Raw genomic sequence first — 21,442 nt, 5'->3', positions numbered from 1 at the left:
TTCGAGTCTTTATGAGGAAAGTGAAATTTACAGTCTCCAGCGACATGCATCGCCATTGGTTGGGTTCAATTGGATGTTTCTTTTTTCTGCATTAGGGCCTGCTAGGCCCTGCTAGGGCCTGGAGTCATAATTGCATTTGCATTAATTTTGCTTTTGAACAAACAGTCTGAAATCAAAGCAGACTTTGCCATGTAAATCTCCAGTGACTGTGGCAATTGTACCTGCAAACTAGGAGAATTCGGGCTCATTAAGCTACTCTGTTTTGCTTGCTCACATTTTCCTTCAGCAAGCTTTAGCTGTTTTTTGATGGAAGCAATGCTGAGAGGAGAAAGGGATATGAGAGACATCCCCTTTATTTTGACTTGAGACAGAAAGTGTACAGACTTATCACAGCAAATGAAGCACACTTTCCTTGAGTGGCAGATTTACCAGGCAGAGACTCTTCTCTCACTGGTCAGCACAACCAGGCCCAGTGCTGCTGGTGGCTCCTCAGGACTCTCCCAGCCACTCACCCCCAGGTGTTTTGGGACCAGTGGATGAACCACTGTCATCCTTGGACATCTCTGGCATGCCAAATACCCAGCTCTCAGCCCAGAGCTCTGAGGCAGCTGCAGGCCACTTCTTGTGGGCCCTTTTGCATGGTCTGTGGCCCCAGCTGGGAAGTCTACAGCAAGACCAGCATTAAAACAGTAGCAAACTTTTTTGTGTGTGTATGTGACATAGCCTCTAAAGGAAGTGAGGCTGTGAAAACACAGCCTTTGCAAAGTATCCAAACTGCTGGTAGCATACAGCTACCTGATTGCCTCTGCAATGAACAAGACTTCCATAAAGGCAGTTGTTCTGTTTCCATTGTTCAACGCTGTAAAAAAAGAAGAAGAAAAGCACCATTAAAGAATGCATTGCACATGAGAGGCAGGGCATGCTGAATTAATTTTTAAGGTACTGGCCATATGGTCATTTCTATTTCAGAAAACTTGTGTTCGGCAGGATCCCAAGCTCATGCACAGACAGAACGAATGATAAATGAGCATCTGCTTGCTTAAGACCCAGTGTTTGACATAGTTTGTTTTCTTAAGAAATTAAAACACATCTTGGCAGTCTCCATCCCATTCCAGAAGGGGACTAGTATCTCTTCCTTTCACTTTGATTAAATGTTTGCTTTGATAAAATACTTAGTAATATGATTTTTTTAAAAAGTTAACTCATTCACAGAAGAGACTTGACTAATGGAAGAGGATTTATACTTTTGGGGGCCTCTGTCATTTCTTTACTCATTGTCATGACATTGGAGAAGGCTTATAAATTTCCCAAGAAACCTAGGTTAATTTAAGGAGAAGAGATTACCATTCAACTAAAGCTGATAAAAAAAAAAATCTCTTCTAGTCTTATATCATCTTAATGGACAACTTAAATGTCCACAAGTCCTGCCAAGAAATTGCCCATTAATCTCTGAAGTGGTGCAGGTGTGTTTCTTAACACAAAGGGCTATTTCTGTTTAAAAAGGCTAGAAATGCCGCTAATGTACCAAATGCCTATCACACATTTCAAGCTTCATCCTTTAGCTGCTTTGTAAATGTCTCGGTGTGCACGGTTGACTGTTTGTATGCCTTTCAGAGTTTCCCCACAGGTAGGCTCCAATCAGCAATAATTTAAAACATAATAGGCTAATCACATTGCACTCCCAAGGGTCTCCAATTTAACATGAAAAGCCTGTTGGAATGTACTAATGGTTTTTCTATTTTAAAAGGAAACTGGTTATTTGGCACAGCCCAGCAATATGAAAATTTGGTGGACAAGAAAGAATTTTGTGAATAAACAGTGAGAAGTATTTCATTTGGCATCGGCAAGTAGAAAACTGGAGAAGCAGCCATTTTGCTGAAATATGGTATTTATGCTACTTTGACATTGCACTTTGTTTAAATACATTAAGATAATTTAACCACATCTGTAAGAAGCTGAAATGCTTGCTGTTCAGCCTTTCCCCATCTGCAAAATGTGTGGCCTTGTGTGCAATATCAGAGGGAGGTCAGAGGGAGAGACGATGACTGTGCTGCCTAGCTGGGTAGCTTTCATTTGGATGCCTGAGAACCAGAGGAATGGTGCAAAGACTTCTGTTGACTTAAGGCAGTGTTGATTTGGGCCTTGGATGCAGCATGTAGGTATAAACCACTGGTGAATGACAACAGTGTTTACATTGAATCCACTTCTGGTTTACTCTCACCATGAAATTGGGTGAGATCCGATAGTTTGCTAAAAGATCCTCTCTTTGAAGATATTAATTTCTATCTATCCTATTCCATCTGGGCATGGTATTGTTTTAAACAGCAGGATGGATTTTAACAGGAGGAAAGTCTGTATACTAGGGTATTATTTCTATTAAGAAATAATAGATCTGACATGCCAGGGTGCATTACAGAAATTGAGTATTGAAATGGGCAGGGTAAATTCTGCTTATGCAAAACATTCTAATCATTTTTTTTCCACACAGAAATGTAAAAAAGAAAAAAAAGAAGAAGGTCTGAACTCTGTACTTTAACTTGCTATATAAATAATATTATGGTGCTACCAGCAGGGTTACATTCCCCTCATTCACGGAAGGCCAATTCAACATGAGCCGATTTCTGCACTCTTAAAAAGACTAAGACTGCCAAATGTGAAATTCCTCTCAACTCTGACCTGCTTTAAGGCTCACATCCTTAAAGAAATGCTAAACAGACGACAAAAAGGAACAAAGTGGTGAAACTGTTCAGTAAGACAGCTGCCCTCACAGTAAACTCTGTCTGCAAGTACATGATGTAGGTGGAGTGCGAAGCGGTTCAAGCAAACCCATTTGACTCTATCGTAACAGCCTCAGCAACACACATGCAGAGACAGATACCTTGCCTGGTATACAAGGGATAGTAACTTCATAAACTGGCCAGGTGTGATTGCAAGGCTCTGCTTCCATTTCCTGCCTAGGCAGGCTGGAATGGGTAAGCAGGACTCATGCTAATCGCTGCAACTGGGCAAATTTAATCCTTACCAGATCAGGAATTGTCACCCAAACTTGGTGCTGTGTGAAACAGAACATGAGGCACTGGAAACAGAGTACATCCTGCAGGATCCTCCCAGCATCCACTGAGGAACAAGTATTTGTGGAAAGCACAGCACAAAAATGAGGATGCAGGCAGTCTCAAGTCTGTAGCAGAAAGGGAACAAGTTAAACCAGAGACATCTTGTGCAGTGCCCGCTTCTCAGCCTTTCCTAACTTTCTCACCGGTTTCTTTTTCTAGCTGGAAACTTCTCATGCTTAGTTACCAGCTGAAGTCACATAGCAAAACATATGCGTAATTCATTCGTGCATATAGAGCTAATTACATGCTCCACTGGTTGGCTAAAGGAATTCACACATCCCACCAGCCAAATAGTTTTGGAGCAAGGAGTTGAAAAGCTAAGGAGTAGATATTACATTAGCTAAAATTTTTAGTAAAAGCATGACTGTGAGAGGAAAAAATACACATACATCTAGAAGAAGTTTGAATGCCCCTTAGAAATGAACCATCTGAGCAAGTTTGTTACAGATGATGTCCATATGGTATTTTGCAGGCAGGTGTGAACTTGCTCTGTCTGCATTCAGAGCTGGCTGAGCACAAGGAAGTCTTGGACAAGTGAGGTCATTAACTTTGGTTGTGCATGCTGTTAACACAGCCACACAGCTCTCCAACTGGGGCACGGGGAGACCTTTTTTATGCCTGCCTCTGTAGCAGATATTCATACAGGAGCATCCGCCTTTTACACTGACACATCTTTGCAGAGAATGGGGCTTTGTTTAAGAAGAGCCGCCAACTATTCACTGACGGAGAGACCAAGAAGGAATTCAGACATGATCCTATTGCATGGAGCCCTCTGATTGTCATTTGTCTAAATGGCCAATAACTGCATAAAGTCACAACTAAGTGACCAGGTTAAGACTTTTTCAAAAACCCAAAGGTCTAAAAGTCAGCTACTAAATCCATATGCAGGCACTTCAATAAGGACAGATTGGTTTTCAGAGTAGCCTAGCCTCCCAGCTCTTCCCAGGACAAGTCAAGATGGGCAGCATCTGTGAAAATCATCATTCAGGTGTGTGGCTATGGATGCTGGGCAGCCTGCTGTAGGCACCAGTGTTGGCACATATTGGTGGCACACCAGTGTGGTGGTGAGTGGTACCTATAAGATGTCAGCCCACAGGAGCCACATGGAGGAATTGAAATTCTAGCCTTGTGACTGTGTCTGGCTGCCAGATTCTGCCTTGGGTTTTGTCTCTTGCCTCCTCCTCCTCCCCCATCCTCCATTTTAATTTCTTTCTACTGCTTTCACCCTGTTGTGGTCTTTGACCCGCTCTCATCCCTCCTAGTTTCTTCCTTGAGAACATGCTCTTGCAGGGAAAGGAAGACAGAGTGAAACATTAGACTGCATGTTATGATGATTAAAAGGCATGTAAGAAAACCAAGGCTGTCATTTTAATCTCTCACTAATGTTCATTGGCATGTCTTTGAGATAGGGTACCGTGCTGACAATAGTGATGGACAGGGTGTGAGATTGGCCCCTTGAACCCAGGGGCCTCCCAGGAATAGATCATGTCTAGACCTGGTTTGCATCAAGGGCCAAAACGGATAAGCTGATTAGCCAATTAGAAATAGTTCAGCTAGTGGAGTAGAGGGACCAAAGAGAACTGAAACTGGAGGTCATGTGGATATCAGAACTGATTAATAACCCCGTGGTGATGCAGAACCTGGGAGGGGCTGGCACTGAAGGGGGAGGAGAAGCCCCAAGTACGAAACCAGGAGATGAACACAAGATACTTTGTGTGTGTGTGTGGTTTTTCTCTCTAGAACCTGACCAAGAAGAAAGATCAAACATCAAACCTAAATGTGGAGAACAGTGGTGTTTGGTCCTCCACCAAAATATTTCCAGCATGTCCTTTAAATGTCATATGAAAATGTCTCACTCTAGAAACTTCATTTTCTATCTTTACGAGTACTTTTCGTTGCTTTATTCCTGTCAGTCTCTACTATATATGGATACTACTAACACTAAATATGGTTTTCATCACAAAACTCCTAGAATTTTCCATTGTGGGCACCATTAGTCAGGGATCATGTGAATCATAGGAGTTTAAAATTACTTACTTGGAACGTCGTTGTAAGTCAAACAGAACCAATGCAGAGGTGATAACTTTTAATAAATGGAAGAAAGGCAAATCTAAACTCCCTTTGGGAAGGCACCATCTCTGCATCACCAGTGCCCTAAATCCAGATCTTACTCAATTGAAGGTGATCAGATTCCTGCTTGCTCCCTTGACTCCCAAGAACACAGAAGACCATGACCTTTCCTGTGGTGTGCCTGGCTGGCAGGGTAGAGTCACCCATCCTGGTTGCCTTCCATGCTAGGTAAGGCATAGGAAAAGATGGTCTCTCAGCACCAAGGGGCATGCTCCCTTACATCCTGTGCTGGGCCCCTGCTTGTAAGGAGGCAGCAAATCAGAAGGAGGATGAAACGAAGTGCTCGTGTGTGTACACACAGGTGGAAGCAGGTGCTGATATGCTGCCCTGTGTCTCACACCAGCTCCCTGCTCACGTCAGCAATTCAGGGAGAGATGGGAAAGCTGCAGTCTGCCCCAGTCAACTGCAGCCCAGCCGGTCTCTTCTAACCAGGCATACATGAGGCATTCAGGAGCTGTCAAGCAAGACATTGTCAAACATCCCAAATGATAGAGAACAACAGGCTCCTGGCACAGTGGAAATAGTGAGCATATAGGGACAATATGTAGGTTTTTTAAAGAAGGCACATGCCCAAAAGTTGTTAAGATTCAAGACAGGATGCAAATGGATAACTCCCTTAAGTTTGTTTGTTTTAAATATTGGCTTTATCTCTGTGGTTCATAGGCCAGAGTTGTGCATTCAGCTAGCCAGATGTTTTGGATAGGCTGCCCAAGGCTGTCTGTACCTGCAATTCGCCTTAAATGAAGATGCATGTCTAAAGGCTTTTCAGGGTGGAAACACCTTTCCCAGAAAAATCTTTACCAGTGTGTCATTCTTCTGACCATCAGAAAAGTTTTCCTTTTACAGAAAAGTAATGCTTGATCTGCAACTTTCCTGCTGCATTTGTGTCTTTAGTTCTCAGACTGGAGAAAAGGTCATTTATGTCTTCTCTGTGGAAGCTTTATTTACCTGAAGTTTATTTCATGCCTCTTCCACTGTTCAGCAGCTTCCATGCAACTTCTTCTGTTCTGCAATTTCCATTTTGCCAGTCCTCTGCACTATTACATTGCTCCTGTCCTGCCTTTCCCCAAACACTCCATATCTTTTCAGAAGCGCAGTGCTTAAAACTGGACCAGGTATTCCCCCTGAGGCCCTCCCAGTGCTGAGTAGAAGGTATCAATCAACCAAAATCTATTCTCACTCATATATCCCAGGATAATAGTGGACATTTTCACAGAAGCATGACACAGCTGGCTCATTTGACAGCTCCTTCTGTGATCCACCAGAGTTCTTCCCCATCCATTTCTGCAAACTTTCTAAAAATTGTTCTTCATTATGGGCTTATGCTGCTGATTATTCCTGCCTAAATGTATGAGTTGCGTGTGTCCCTGTTGAATTGCATTCTATTTTTCTCTTTTCAGTGTATTCATCCCATTTGGCAAGATCACTTTAAATTCTAATCCTGTCCTCTATCTGGCTCACAAGTAATCCTTGCCTGGTGTCATCTGTAAATTTAATAAACATTCTCAATATTCTATCATGAGGTCATTAGCAAAATTATTCAACACTAATTCCAGATGGTCTCTTACATTTCTGGGCAGCGCAGAATGTGTTGAAGCATTCCCATGACTGACAATTCCTTCCATTTGTGTTATTGCTGAGAACTTTTGGTCTGGGCTGTGTGGTCACCAAGGTTAGGAAAAACTCTTGCATGTAGATGAAGTGAGCATTCCTGCTGGCATGGCATGATACATCCCCTTCCAACTTAAAGACTTGAAAGAGCTGTATGTCTTTCCAGTCCGAAGGAAATCAATTAAATTCTGCTTAGTAAGATAGGCACTCCCCGCCCCCTCTATCTTCACTTACTCCTACTGGTGTATTTATGTCTTCAGCTCATCCCTATTATTAAAACCTCATTCTTGAGCTGAGACGAATCTATTTTTAAGGCAACTACTTTTGGTTTAGAGAAAGAGTCACTACTCCTGACTCCTATGAGCAGATGGTGGGTTGAAAAGCTTCAGCGTAGTGTCCTATGCACTGCTACTCACAAAAAATAAAAATAGAATAAAATGTTTGAGCCTCACAAAACCCTTTTTTTTAGTTATGAGATGATGTTTCAGGATGAGGACAATGTACAGGGAGTAAAAATCACATGGTCAGTATGTGCTCACACATACACCACAGCAAAGAGGAAGACCTTAAAACAAGGAAGGATACGGGTATCAAGAGGATAATGCATCAGCTTTAGATGTTGGCATAGTTATGAAAGAAGCATGGTGAAATCAGCATCTAATCAACATTTTCTGCATTCTAACTGGGAGTTTCACCAAAGCATCAAGATTACAGCTTCACTGAAATAATAGAGACATGGGTGAACCACTCATATAACTAGAATGCTAACAGAAAAGGGTGCTGCTTGTTCAAGAATGGACAGCAGAGAAAGAAAAGGGGCATCACTTTGTGAGCCTTGTATATATATACTTGTTCTGAAATCCAGAAGACGGATGGAGTTAGCCTTGATGGAAGTCTGTAAAGGTGGAAAGAGGATACCATTGTCTGAGTTTACTGGAGTCTATTAAAGGCCATCCATCCATGAAGATAAGATGTATGAGGCTCTTTGGGAGTAACAGAGACATTTAAAGCACTAGTCTTGTGGGAAGCGGAAGATTTTATCTTTGTTTAGAGACATTTGTTGAAAAAATTAATTCAGCAGCATAAAAACTCTCCAGCACCTTTATGGCATTGGCTTATCACACCTTTTGTTTGGATTCAGGAGACCCAGAAAGGAAGGAAGAAAGAAAAAGGTCCTCTGGGTTTGAGTCTCAGCACAAGGGAGGAGCTGTGTAAGAAAGGGAAGGTGGAAGGCAATGTTGGATGGGAGTTACCATGAAAAGGTAGATTTCATGGTTGAGGAGAGGCTAGTCAGGAGAAGAAAAGAAAAACTGACCCAATGGGTTTCAGACAGGATTGCTTCAAAAAGCTTGGAAAATTGACACATAATATCTTGAGGGAAACTGCCAAGAAAAAGAGGACTTAGAGAGACTTGCTAGTTCCACAAAGAAATAATGCTAAAGGAAGAAGTGCAGATGCAGAAAAAAGACCAGAAATGGAAAACACTGAATTCTCTTCTTTGACCTCAAAGACAAATAGGAACCACCACAAGCAGAAACAAAACCAGATGTCTGAGTACGAACAGAGCTATTTAAAACAAGGTCAGAAACACTAAAATTAAATTAGCAAGATACACCAAAGGTAACAGAATTCAATCATTCACTAAAAGGAAGATGAAGGAAAATGATAGCTCACTGATCTGTGGAGAGAGAAGACAATAGGGAGATTACAATGAACAGATCAAAGTGCTTAATGTCTGGGTTTTTTTGTTTGTTTTGTTTTTCTTGTTTACCTAAAATGGTCAAATGTAAGGGTGCAATTAGCACAGTTAACACCAATGAAAAAGAGGTAAGAATTAAAGCTAAAGTAGGGAAGGAACAGCCTTGGGAGTATTTAGGAAAACAAGACTTTACACACAGAGAACACTGTTCTTACCATGCAACTGAGCAAATCATCTGGTTCCAGAATGATCTTAACAAGTTGAAGAAATAGTCTGAAAAAAGGTGGATGGAATGACAGGCAAGATTAAGGGATTAAGTTCAGGTAGACTCTGGAGAGTGCACACATAGTAAATTTCATGATGTTAAAAATGCAGAACAACATTTTGGTTAGAAAGGAGTCTCTGGGAAAAGGATTTGTGAGTTAACTGAACCTGAAACAGCAATAACAGGCTGGTGTGGAAAAGGCAAATTTTCACATGGAAGCGTACAAACAGGAATTCAAGCCTTCACACCACGAAAAGTGATACTGTGCTCTACTTCATAGTGGGAAGGCCTTCACTGAAATATTATTCCTTAAGCTGAAGGCAAATACTTCCACAAAATGAAGAACAAGAACTACCACAAATGTAGAAAATGCAGTCTATGAAAAAGGACTAAAAGAGTCATGATTGTTTAAGGGACAAAATACTGAAGGTGAAATGATAACATACTTTCAATGTGAAGATGTTTGTTGCAAAGTAAAAAGGGGAACTACTGTTTCATTTGTACAGACATTGCAAATCTGTGGTTTTCCATCGCTACAACAAAAGCAATTTAGGCATTCAAAAAAGTTTTCCAGTAGCAGGTATACTTATAGGTTGCTTGAGGAAGATATGGAATAGCCATCTCAGAAGGTCTTTAGAACCAATAAACACCTTTATCAGGAATGTGACAGGGAATTTTACTTTAGGACAGAGAGAAACACTCTATCACATTTGAACCCCTCTCCCATTTGTACCTATGTCAACTTGAACTTCTTGTGCAAGCACATCCCTGAATAAAGGGAATATATAAGACATCAGAGTCACATGCTTGGGAAGGATCCTTGAAAGTCACGTGCAGCACTTCTGTGCCCCGCCACATCCAACTGGAAGCAGACATGGCAACAGAACTGGAAGAACAAAAAGTAAAGTGGGGTTTTTTTTTCACAGGCCAGAAGGTGCTGAGCTCCTTGGTCATTCAAACATCCTGCCTGCCACAAGGTTTCTCCAAGACCATTCCTAATCCCTTGCTGTGTGGGGGTACCTACCTCATCACCCTTGCCTGTAGAGGACCTCTACATTCAGCTAGTCCATTCCTGTCCACCTTGATGGGGCAAGGCAACCCCAAGTTCCAGTGTCCCTTTCTTTACACTGCACTAGCCAGGCTCTAAGATAATGCACAGTCAGAAGGGAGCAGAATAAATAGGACAGACAGCTGTTAGACAGCTGCATCCAGCTTTCTGACCCCTGTTATATCTCCATTAGGTTTGTTTGCATATAGTGCTGTACAAAAAGGCTAACTGGTGGCACTTTGAAAGAGAATTTTTCTGTTACTCATCTTCTTCCTTAACATGATTTCCCCTTTATTTATTTACCTTTCCACTCTCACTTAAGTTTGCAATAACTTAGTACAGATGTTCTATCATTCCATAATTTATTAATACTGACTTGTTTTTCCCTCCTTTTTCTATAAATGTTTTTCAAATGTTCACACTATAACTGTGTGACTTCCCTTCCTTCCCTCCAAGGAAGTGAGCTTCAGGCTTGCAAAGAGAAAATGTGCTGGAGGCATCTCATCAGCTACAGCACTGCATGCAAGCAGTTAGAAGCAACAAGCCACCCTTGGCTGAGGAAGGGAAGTGACAATGAGCTCACCTCAGCCACCCTGTATATACAGGAAACCTTTTAGGCTTAGCAAGAGTGTAGAGCTATGCAGAAAAGAAGCAGAGTAAAGAGCAGTTGGGATTAGAGGGGAGACGGGTAGCTTCTCCTTGGGATTCTCAGCTAACTCATTTTCCCCTCTTTGAAGACAGATGGACTTCTGGTGTTTGCACATACAGTGGGAAAGTGACCATCTTCAAAAGATCACTGAGGAGGCATCCAGCCACTGATTCACCCAGAGCAAGAGGCAGCAAGGTGCAGAAGAGGCACGGTCCTATATACCTCGTTTCAGACAGGAGGACAGTGCATCAGCTTTTCCCTCAGTTATGCATTTGCTCACCTCTTAAGGAAGGACTCCAGCTAGGAAAGGAGACAGCAACTTTCCACTCCTTTGCGTTTCTCACCACACTGTGTTGGCACTTGCAGGAGCAGTTCAGCACACTAAATCAGCTCCAAGAGGGGAAAGTATTTCTAAATGTGCAAGATCAAACCATTAGAGCAGGAGAAACAGGAAGCTAGAGGATTTTTTTTCTTCTTAATCCTCAGAACAATTGGAATGGGTAATGCCAGCAAATGAGGATGCTAGTTTTGTGCTCTTGCTGCAGTCCTGCACCTTATGGCTGGCCAGGCTGAGACCTGGAACTGTGAGCACTATTCTGCACCCATCTGCCCCATTTGTCCAAGCAGAGGAGCCCTTTGGCCCCCTGCCAGGAAATTACACTTCTGGATGAGCATGGTCCCACTTATACTTACTACAACATGGTCATCCAGATGCTGAAAAAGTCAGGGTGGAAAAAGGGGAGAAAAATTCAGAAGAGTGCAAAATCACTGCCTCAACCCCAGGCACATTGTGGCCCTTTGCAAAGGAAAGATCACATTCCATGACTGCAATGCCACTGAGTCAAAACAGAGTGGACTAGCAGCAATGAGAGGTGTTTTTCAGGACATAATGCTGTATTTCCTTTCTCCTTTTACTCCCTGCAACCGCTCCACCTAGACCTGGGTAATATAGCTATCTATCTACTCTTCTTCACAGATTTCCTCCTATACGTTTCTTCTCTTGCCCCTACACACACATTACACCTCTTTCCATGTTTTGGCTGCAGCCAGTGCCTGCTCCCTTGGGTGACCATATGCTGTGGTCTGTGGGCTCCTAACAGCATGAGGTCCCTTTGGCTGATTAACCCTACAGTGAAATTTTCATTTGGTGGGCATAGTCCTATAGCTACAGAACAAAGTGTCTGCATTTATACCCCAGTGCCCTGCCTTGCGCTCTGTTCACATAGATTATTTTATATAGGTACAAGGAACAAAGCTTCATTTCTGCTGCCCACAGAGACCAGGCAAGTGCAGACCATGCTGTGGATGTGGTCTCTGCTATACCACGGGCTCATGGGGCACTGCCACATGTCTTTCACTGCCTGAGGAGGTCTCGCAGCTATTTCAGTATCTCCCATTGGTTCTGTGAACTATCTCCTCTTCACTGAACGAAGCCAACAACTTCAGCCCAAATCCCCAGCCTCCACATGGGACATGGAAAGCAGAGGCCCCCAGTCCTGCTTGGTGCCTGCTAGCGTATCTTCACTGAGGACAGCAGAATGGCACACTTGAATGCCTGCTGAAAGCATGGCCTTGTGGGGCAGGGATGATAAAGTAAATGACGAGAGAAATTTGAGTGACAGCGATATCCGTTTTGGCTCTTCAACAGAGTGCTAGCAAAGAATTAAATATATATTCCAAAGCATGTTGCTCCTCTCTGTCCCAGCTCATTTCTTATCCTTGCAAAGGCAGTTAGCAAGGCCAAATTGGTCTAACAGCCCATTAGGATCCAATCTGCTCCAAGCCCCCACAGTGCAAAAGAAGATTTGAAAGCTCAGATAAAACTTTGCTGCTGGGAGTTCAGCTCCATTCTCTGGCTCTGTGGAGTGCTGGGTGTGCTGTGTGGGGAGTGTGATGCCACACTCACAACTGTTTGGGTATGATGTGTGGTGGCACAAAACCCAGACCAACAGGGAAGTGGTGCTGATCCTGCCCCGCCAACCAAATTCTGTTCTTCGGAGTTTATTGTGGAAAAAACAACATTGTGAGTTGCTTATGGAGCTAGTTGTTTGAAAATGATGGTTTGAAACTTGGGTGGCTTAGGGGAAAACATGCCGAAGGAAAAGCAAAGGTGGTTTTTGTGTAAAGGAAGTCAGGAGATGAAGAAATAATGCAAGTGATTTCACACAAGAGAAGCAGAAGATGTTTTGTGAATTGCTAGGATAAATCTGTCTCCACACTTGGGAGGGAAAACAGATAACAGGAAACAGAGGACAAGACAAAATGTAAATGAAGGATCTGGGTAACATCACTGAGTTGTATGATGCCCCTCTGGGACCCAGTTCAGAGCCTATTAGAACTGATGGGTGACTTTCCACCGACCTCAGTGGACCAGATCCTGTTTCCCCAAAAACATATGTCCTCATAGGCAGAGGCAAGTTGATGCTGTAGGAGCTCCCATATGTTTGAGAAATGGGAAGCAACGCAGAGAACAAGGGATTTCAGGTACCTGAGCTGTCCTAGTTTGCCATGCAATGTAATATTCTATGTTAAATAGCAGTGTCTTCTTGCAGCTGCAGCCAATTTTCCATAGCCAAACAGTATCTATTGATAACGAAGTCCTGGACAAGCCAAAGAAGTGCCCTGACTTTAGAGACACAGCAATGGATCCATATAAAGGAGCACTTAGTGTGGTGTCAGTTGCCAGTAAGAAGAAAGTCAGTATTACCATTTTGGTGAAACTGCCCTCATGAAGTGGGGGTCAGTGTTCAGGTTTTCAAGCCTTTCTCTACCAGAGCAGTTTGGGTAAGACTGTGGTCTTCCCTGTGTTCACTCAATCTGCCTCCCTCCACAACTGCTTTATGAATTTCTGCAAGCATCTGAAACACTGCTCCAAGCTCCAAAGCAATGCTTAGAGACTTAGCCTTCAGCTTTCCTGAGCACAGCTGCATAGACAGCACATGAACATTTTAGTCAGGAGGGGGCTGGATTCTTTGTGACCATTTCTCTCTTCATTTTTGAGATGGGTGGTATTGGGGAAGTGTCTGCTTACATGTCCAAATCTCAGGATTAAAAGCTCTACCTCCCAGGAACCTATGATCAAATCTTAGTCAGACCCACAGGACACTGAAGGCTTACAGGGAGGCAAGAAAATTAGAAAGGCTTTGGAAACTGGACTCCAGCCTTTGGAAATCCAGGACATGATGGATTAGACCCAAATTTTCTTATAAGCACCAGCCTGGCCTGATTGTACTTGGCCTAATGTTTCCTCTTCTGAGAGTCATTCTGTGTCAGGGGAGCAGTTGCATTTCAGAGAGGACTAATTCGCACAGACATACAATCCACTGAAATCACTCATGTATACAGCACTGTAAAATTATATAACAAATGAACTGGAATAGTAGGCCCTTAACTAGGGGATTTTGGTGTCACAGCTAGGGTAAGATAAAAAGTATTGACAAGAGGAAACACGTACAGTGAGGTGTGGCCGTGAAGAGCTTTTTGCACTATAGAATGTGTAAGCATTATTTATGATGTGAGCAGGGTGCAATTTAAATACTTATAATCAGATCCCCTGAAGTACTTAATCTACCTTTGAAGATGTGGGTTTTAATGATTATTGAGGATGAAACATATCCAGTACAGCAAGCTGTTGTTTTTTTATGGTCTTTTCAGCATTCTTTTAGGTGATGAAAAAGAAATCCAAAGACCCAGGCTTCCTAAGATCCCAGAGTTACCATCTGAACTGGCAGAAGGACAAAGAGGAGATTGAAGCTGTCTGGATGCTGAAACTTAATTAGGGGTGAATAAACCAGCCTTGCCTGAAAAGTCAAGAAAATGCCATATTCAGTGGTGCTTGGGATGTTTTTGGTTTTGTTCTTGCTGAATGAGAGCCAGTGATAGGACAAGCATGGACAAGACAAAGAGAGCCATTAAAACAAAGTAGCAGAAGTTATCTGGTAACAGAACTAACTATGACTAAGGCACAGCTTTGTTTTCTTTTGCAAATATCTCTGAAAGCCTTCAGGTGACAAATCCACCCATCTATCTCACCTACACAGGTAATGCTCTCACACCACCACCGGTATCTGACTGTCACCATGATGGATGGACCTCAAGTCCTACTGTATTGCTGACCCCACAAAGCCCTTAAGCAATCTGATATTGATAATGTTGCAAGGCTAATCACTTAATAATAGGACTCCCTGCAAACCAGACACCTCTACCACTCGCCGTGGGAGGAGAAGATGCTTTGCATACATCATCCTGTCAGCTGAGTTTATTATTCTTGTATTCAAGATAAACTGCAGGAGCCAAATGCTGGCCTGTATAAATTCCATCCTCAGGAGTCCAGCAGGCACTGGGCTTCTTGTTAAACACACACACACATGCATAAATCCAACCGGGTAAATAATACGACATCTTCCTATTCCCAGCAGATCTTTCAAGGGCTGATGTTTTCTTTGTTACCTGGGGTGGTCCTCAGGCCAGCTGTATAAACCAGGGATAAGGAGCGAGTACATGGGGTACGCAGAAACAACAGGCAGGAGAGGCTTCTGGCCACATGCAGACCTTGCTGCTTTGTGATAATAAAGCTTTGTTGTATGGCATTTAAACAGACACCAGACAAACAAGCTCTGGCCTTCAGAGTCTTTATCTCTTCTGTTTACCTCTCCCCAGATTCACCACTGTATCTGTTCGGCAAAGAACATAGGCATCTAAGAGGCACAGAAAGGATATAAAAACTTCAGAGCTCAAGCCAAAGTCTTCTTAATGGGTTTGCTGAAGAAAATAATTCCTTCCTGTGAAACATCTGTATTGGTCTCTACTGGGATGATGAGTTGGCAGAATGGTTGGTCTGGCTAGGAGGGTTCACTCCTGCATTTCTTGCAGAGACGATCCCCTAGGAATGAACAGAAGTAAGTCTCTGAACGTACTTAGCCTTTCAGTGGTCTGGTTAGGTTGTGCAAATATGGTTGCTGACTTGGCATCATTACTAGTTACCAAATTCCCAAGGAGCGGAAAAGGAAGAAAACTTTCTTAAGTCTCTTGTTATTGGAGAAAATAACAAACAAAAGAAAAAATCTGGCAGAATAATGCTGGCTTCAGCAACATCGCCATAGGCTTGAGCCAGAAGTGACATCCTCTGGCTGGGTTGTGAGGCTGTATTAACAGCAGGTCCAGGTCTACAGTGCAGGAAGAGTCTGGCTTCCCAGTTCACCCCCACAGGTTTAGGAGCAAGATTTGTTTCCCTTACAGAAATCTGTCTTGGACAGCAACAGAGACCAGCACAATGGATAGTGTACGAAGCCACTACAGCAGGTCCTGGTGTGACTTTAAAGGGAGGAAGTATTTTCAGGTTTCCAGTGTCCCCACACACTCCAGGTTAAATGAGGCTGAGGAACCTCCCTCATACTTCTCTCTGGCAGTCCCAGGGCTTCCTAGTCTGTGCATACTACACCCCAGCATGTGAGAGATCACTGATGCACTGCCATGGAGTCTTCCACATTGTCTCTGATTTCTTTCTTGCTGTCATAGAGAGGGATAGACTTCCATTCCTCTTTTTCCCAAGGGTCAAGATTAATGTCTCTGCTGAGACACTGAAAGCAGGAATGAACTAGTCCTACCAATTCAGCCTAAGAGATCAATAGCTTTTACCACTGATAAAAATGAAAACCAAACCTCACAAACCACTTGTGAGGATGCTGAGCTATGGGAGCAGAAGGATCAAGTGGTGTTTCCTCTCCCTAAAGCCATAAACAACAGCAGCTGTTCTTGAGTCCGAGAGCTCAGCCCTGGAGAAGACAACTTTTGTCAGTGCAGCCACCCCCAAGTTTGCAGGCTCAGAGCTCTCAAGAAGCAAAGTTCTTTGCAGTTATTGAAATAGATTTCTCTTTTCTGTCTCTTTGACAGGGTTGTCATAAAAAAAAGATCTTGGTGAAAGGGGCTGACTTGCAGAAAAAGAAGCAAAGTGAAACTGAAAGTCCTCCCTGTTAAAGTGAGAGCAGCATGGAGATACTGTGCCAGACTTCAGAGCATTTGAAACTGGGCAAGAGATGAGTCCCATTACAAGAAAAATAAGAGCATCTAAGCAAGATGAGGGAATAAGAGCTTGAAAACTTCTTATATTCCCACAGATCAGCCCTTTCTCTATGCTCCTTTTTCCCCCATCCTGCCCTTCCATCATAAGGGACCACTTTTTATTTCTGAATAGCTGAAATTTGGCCAGGTATACCAATAAAAAGTGAACTACAGGGGTTTATGCACTGTCTACTTCTTCAGTAAGCTCTTTTCTGCAATCCTAGAAAGAGGCCTGAAGGGAAATGAGAGTCCTTCCAGTATCCAGCAATGGGAGGGAAATGAAGCAATGTTTCTGCTAAGGGCTGACAGCAGGATGCTGTGTTCAGGGGATACCTTGGAAGCCGCTCTGCAGTTTTGCACATCTGTTGTTCTGCTCCTGGCCAAAGAACAGAGCCGTGGAAAATGCTTCCTTAACCAAACCCTAGATGGGCTGGAAAATCAAACTAATGCTGGTTTGATTTTCCACGAGAACTAGAAAATCTGATCCCAAGCCCCATAGCATGTTCGAGCCTATGCTATTTTTTAATACCACTTTTGGCAGCACATCAGGTAAATGGCAGATTCCATGCAGTGTCTCATTCTGCTTATAACTTCCAAGTCATAGATGTCACGGGTATGCTGCCTGTCTCAGCTTTTCAGCCACATGTTGATCCCACCATTTTCACTGCAGAAATTTACATCTTCATTTTGCCCTGCATCTATCAACAACTGCGTGACCAGATCTCCTGGTGCTTGCAGCTAACTTCCTCTATACATATGAACAAATCTCTATACTCGCAGGAAAAGGCAAGGGCACCTTTCACAAGCTGGTCCTCAGCATCTCTCCCTCACCTAAAAATGGGTGGTACCATGCTGAAAAGGCTGTGTTTGTGTCCCTGAGATACTCCGCAAAACCCAATAGCAGTCTGCTACCTCCAATTTTGCAATACCAGGTGTAAGCAGCTGGTTGCCTCTGTCTTCTATTCCTCATTCCTCAGCAAGTAAATAATTTCTTGTACTTCTGTGGCCTCTGTGCAAGGACTGCAGTGGAAGAGTCATGCATGTTTGAGGGACCATGCAGTTCATCTTGGTCTGAGTGCCCTGCTCGGATCTTCTATGATCAGAGAAGTAATTCCCCTTCCCCTGATACGTGTACACACACTGCAACAGTATGAGCTGGATCCTATTACTCCACTGAAGTCTTATATCAGGCATTGCAAACTGAATGAGTAATTACATGACTGGCATTTTAAACATCCCCTTCTGAGTTTTTATGACTGAGAAAAGCAGCAAAAGGGAAGAGGAGCTACAGTAAGTTTTACTTTTTGGCTTTCATGTTACTCAGTTCTTCTCCACAGCCTTCAGCTTCCCTGTTTCCACAGCTTCGCTTACTTAAGCCAGACAGACCTCATGTATAGCTCCCTAACACCAAGAATGAACTCAGTCCAGCCATCCTGGGGGACACCCTCCCAGTACCATGCTGGGCAGGGTCTAGGAGCAAGGGAACACACCAAACAGACATGTCTTCAGACTGGTTTACAGTTTTTTACCCATTGCACAGAGGCTGGAGGCAGGATAAAACCTGGCACTAGAAGGAGGAGAGGTTTGCTTCTGCTCAGGACCTCCCCAGCTGTGGCAGCAGCCATGAAACATGTTCAAAGAAGAATAATGAAGTTTTCCTGTCTGGGCTTTGGCATTTCGTGAAAGCAAAGTCCTGACCCCAGAGGAACACTTTACCCGTCTCTGCAGAGCTTCTGGTTATGGAAGTGAGGGGGCACCTTTGCCCTCGGCACCATACAAATGTCCCTGTGGCACCACAGCCACCCCACTCCCCGGCTCTTGCCTCCAGAGGGAGGTGGCCTGCTTGCTGTCTGCCACCCACCGCACATCCATACGCCTTTCCCAGGGTGGCATTTGTTGGCTTTGCCCCTCAGCATGTAATGTGTCACAGTGAGTCATCACCCCAGGGAGTCTGTGGTTTGTGCACTGACCTCAGGAGCTCCAGGATCTGCTGCGGGTAGGGTCAAGATGTGGGCAGTGGGGAAAGACCCTCTACCTTCTTCTATACATATGAGGCTTCCCTTCAGGTAGGGCAGGCACACCTGATAGGCACACCCTATCAGCACACCCTGAGTGCCAAGCAATCCTTTGGTCAACCCATCCAAAGACAGGCAGCAGGAACTTGAAGGGCTTTCCCACCTCTGTGGGTGAAGCCTGCTTGTCTTTCATTCCACATGCAGGGAGAAGGTTTCAGGCAGTAAATATCAGGGCAAATTATGGTTTCCTTCTTTAGTATTGTCCCAGACATGAGAACCGCATCTGCTAAATGTGTGGGCTTAGCTGTTTATTTGAAGGAATGATTCTTTTCTATTTGACCGCAGTTCCTTTTTAAAACCATTTAAAAAAGGAGCTTATCCTTATGAGTAATAAATACGTGATAACAGTTTCAAAAGACTTCAGTCCGGGATCTGTGCCCTTTCTGATAGGTGCTTTATATAACATTTATGTATCCAACCTAATATGTATAATCTAATACAATCAAATACATATTCACAATGTGTATTCAAAATTACACTGATCTTTCTTCATGCCTTATTATTAAACTCTACTTTTCTCTTCTATCTCTGTCTGTTTACCAGAATGAGTCAGTCAATAAATAATGGATGGCTGAAGGCATAAAGTCTTATTTTTAGAGCATTTAAAAAATTATTGTAATTCACATTACAGCAGGAGTGAAGCATCTGCAGCTGTAATGTACCACTTTCCATTCAAATCTCCCCACAATGTTGGGGAGCAGGCAGCCAGTTATTTATGTAGACCAAAGCTTCACCCAAAGCACAAAGCCTGCTCACAGGCTGTAGGGGCAGCACTTTGTGATGAACTTGACCTCTCCAATCAGTTCCTTCTCTTGTGTGCTATTTGTTTGCTTATTTTAAATCTTCATCAAAATAATTTTTAGCTTGGTACCCTGATGGAACAAGGTTCATGCAGCTATGGTGTCCAGCAACCCCGCAACCTCCCAGCTTCTGAAGCCATCAGTGAAGGAGCAGGAACTTCAGATCTTTAATTTATACCTGCTTTGTAAAAAATGGCATCTAGTTAAGGGAGAGAGAACAAAATTGCTCATCTCTCTCAAAGTAAAGGTTCTGAGAGGATCTTGGACATTTTAAATATCAAAGAGTCCACAATGGACAGAGCCATGGGAGAGCGACTAATAAATTCTACTGCTTACATAAGTACTTGACCTTGGTTTTATCACTTTCAATGTCTGTCTTCAAGCTGCAGAGCTCTGTGGAACCACCCTGCTGGCAGCTAGCACCCAACTCAAAACACTGAAGGTGGAAGTGCTGCTGAAAGGCCACATGCCAGTCCTGTATCCAGAGAACACCTGTCTTCAGCTCCTCACTTCATCACAGGGTTTTTGCATCACCTCAGCACAGAGGCATTTTTCTTCCTGTCTCTGCTCCTCAGCACTCAGGTACGAGATAATATATCTGCTTCTCACCGACCCCATGAGAGGCTTATCAGGACAACTGCTATTTCTTGCAAGGTTTGGGAGCAGGAAGGAAGACTTAAATACTGCTGGTGAGACTATGGAGCAGAATGGGAGCCAGACTGCAAAAGGGATGCTGAGAAGAACGTGAATCTCCGGTGAGTCTGCCCCTGCCCTGGTAGGGAGGTAGCAAGCAGAGTTGAAAGACAAGGAGGCCATAGGAGGAGATGGGACACCAAGGAAGAGGGAGACACTGGGGCTTCTGGGGTTCTTTGGTGCTTCATTTTCACTTACTCAGCTAGCAACCAACATGGTAAGCTGTGCTCCCCCAGCTGCAAAGTAAACACGTGTGAGAGAACAACAGGATTGTGTTTACTATATGTAGCCAAGTACAGTAGACTTCAGAGGATAAAAATACCCAGTGGAAAAACACATGGGCTTAAGTAAAACTTTAACCAACAGGGGCTGCCTAGCCAGCAACATGTGTATCCTTCACAGGCTCTCCTGCTTGCAGAGAGCTTTGAAGCTCCCTAGGAAAACTGCAGCCCTTTTTAACTAGTAGCTTCTCCACCCCAACCCCTGATAATTACACCACAGGTCTGCTTCAGATTATAAATTCATTCAATGCATAAAGGCGAAAGGGAGCATGGATAGCCCGTGATGCAGGGAGAGCCCGTGACATCCCCTGCACAATCTTCCCCCGGACCTCAGCAGGTTCCTGCTCATTGTGGGCTCTTGCTGACAAAAATTTAGCCCAGAGCAGGGGTCAGCAGGGGGCATTGCCCATCCTTCCAGCCCAAAAGAACCCAGAGAAAGGGGAAGGGTAGCAGGTGATGCACAGCGTTGTGCATCCCAAAGGAGCTATTGCATAATGTCTGAACTCTCTGCAAACTGGGCAGCACGGCAAGGCCCTGGCACTCACCTTTGACTTTGGGCAGCAGTTGCAGAGTGAAGGCAACAGCTACAGCCCGGAGTCACTCTGGGCCAGGGCTCCCGCTGGCATTACTGAAATGAATGGAATTGCACCCGCCAAATTACACCCACTTGAGCTGCAATGGATTGAGGCCCTGGTTGAACAAAACACTTAAGCACATGCTTAAATTTAAGCACATGAGCAAACAATTTTGGGACAAATACTTACATGCTCGAGTGCTTTGCCAGGTAGGTGCTGTTCTCAGCAGCACACACCTGGAGGGAGGTGGTGCCACTTTTTACATGGTCACTTTTCTGACTATATCCAGGTGAGAAAGGAAACTTTCCACTGGCTCTGGGCCAGGAGGCACTTCAGGTATGCATCAGGTCTTAAAAAAAAAAAAAAAAAAAAAAGGTTTTTTTAATCTTATCTGTCTCATTATCACCCTGACATTTGCTTTGGCTTTGAGTTCAATTACCTCT

The sequence above is a fragment of the Strigops habroptila genome, chromosome 10 (genome assembly GCF_004027225.2).
Source record: "Strigops habroptila isolate Jane chromosome 10, bStrHab1.2.pri, whole genome shotgun sequence".
In the NCBI taxonomy this organism is placed as follows: Eukaryota; Metazoa; Chordata; class Aves; order Psittaciformes; family Psittacidae; genus Strigops; species Strigops habroptila.
The sequence above is the reverse complement of the archived record's forward strand: the minus strand, read 5'-3'. Positions refer to the sequence as shown.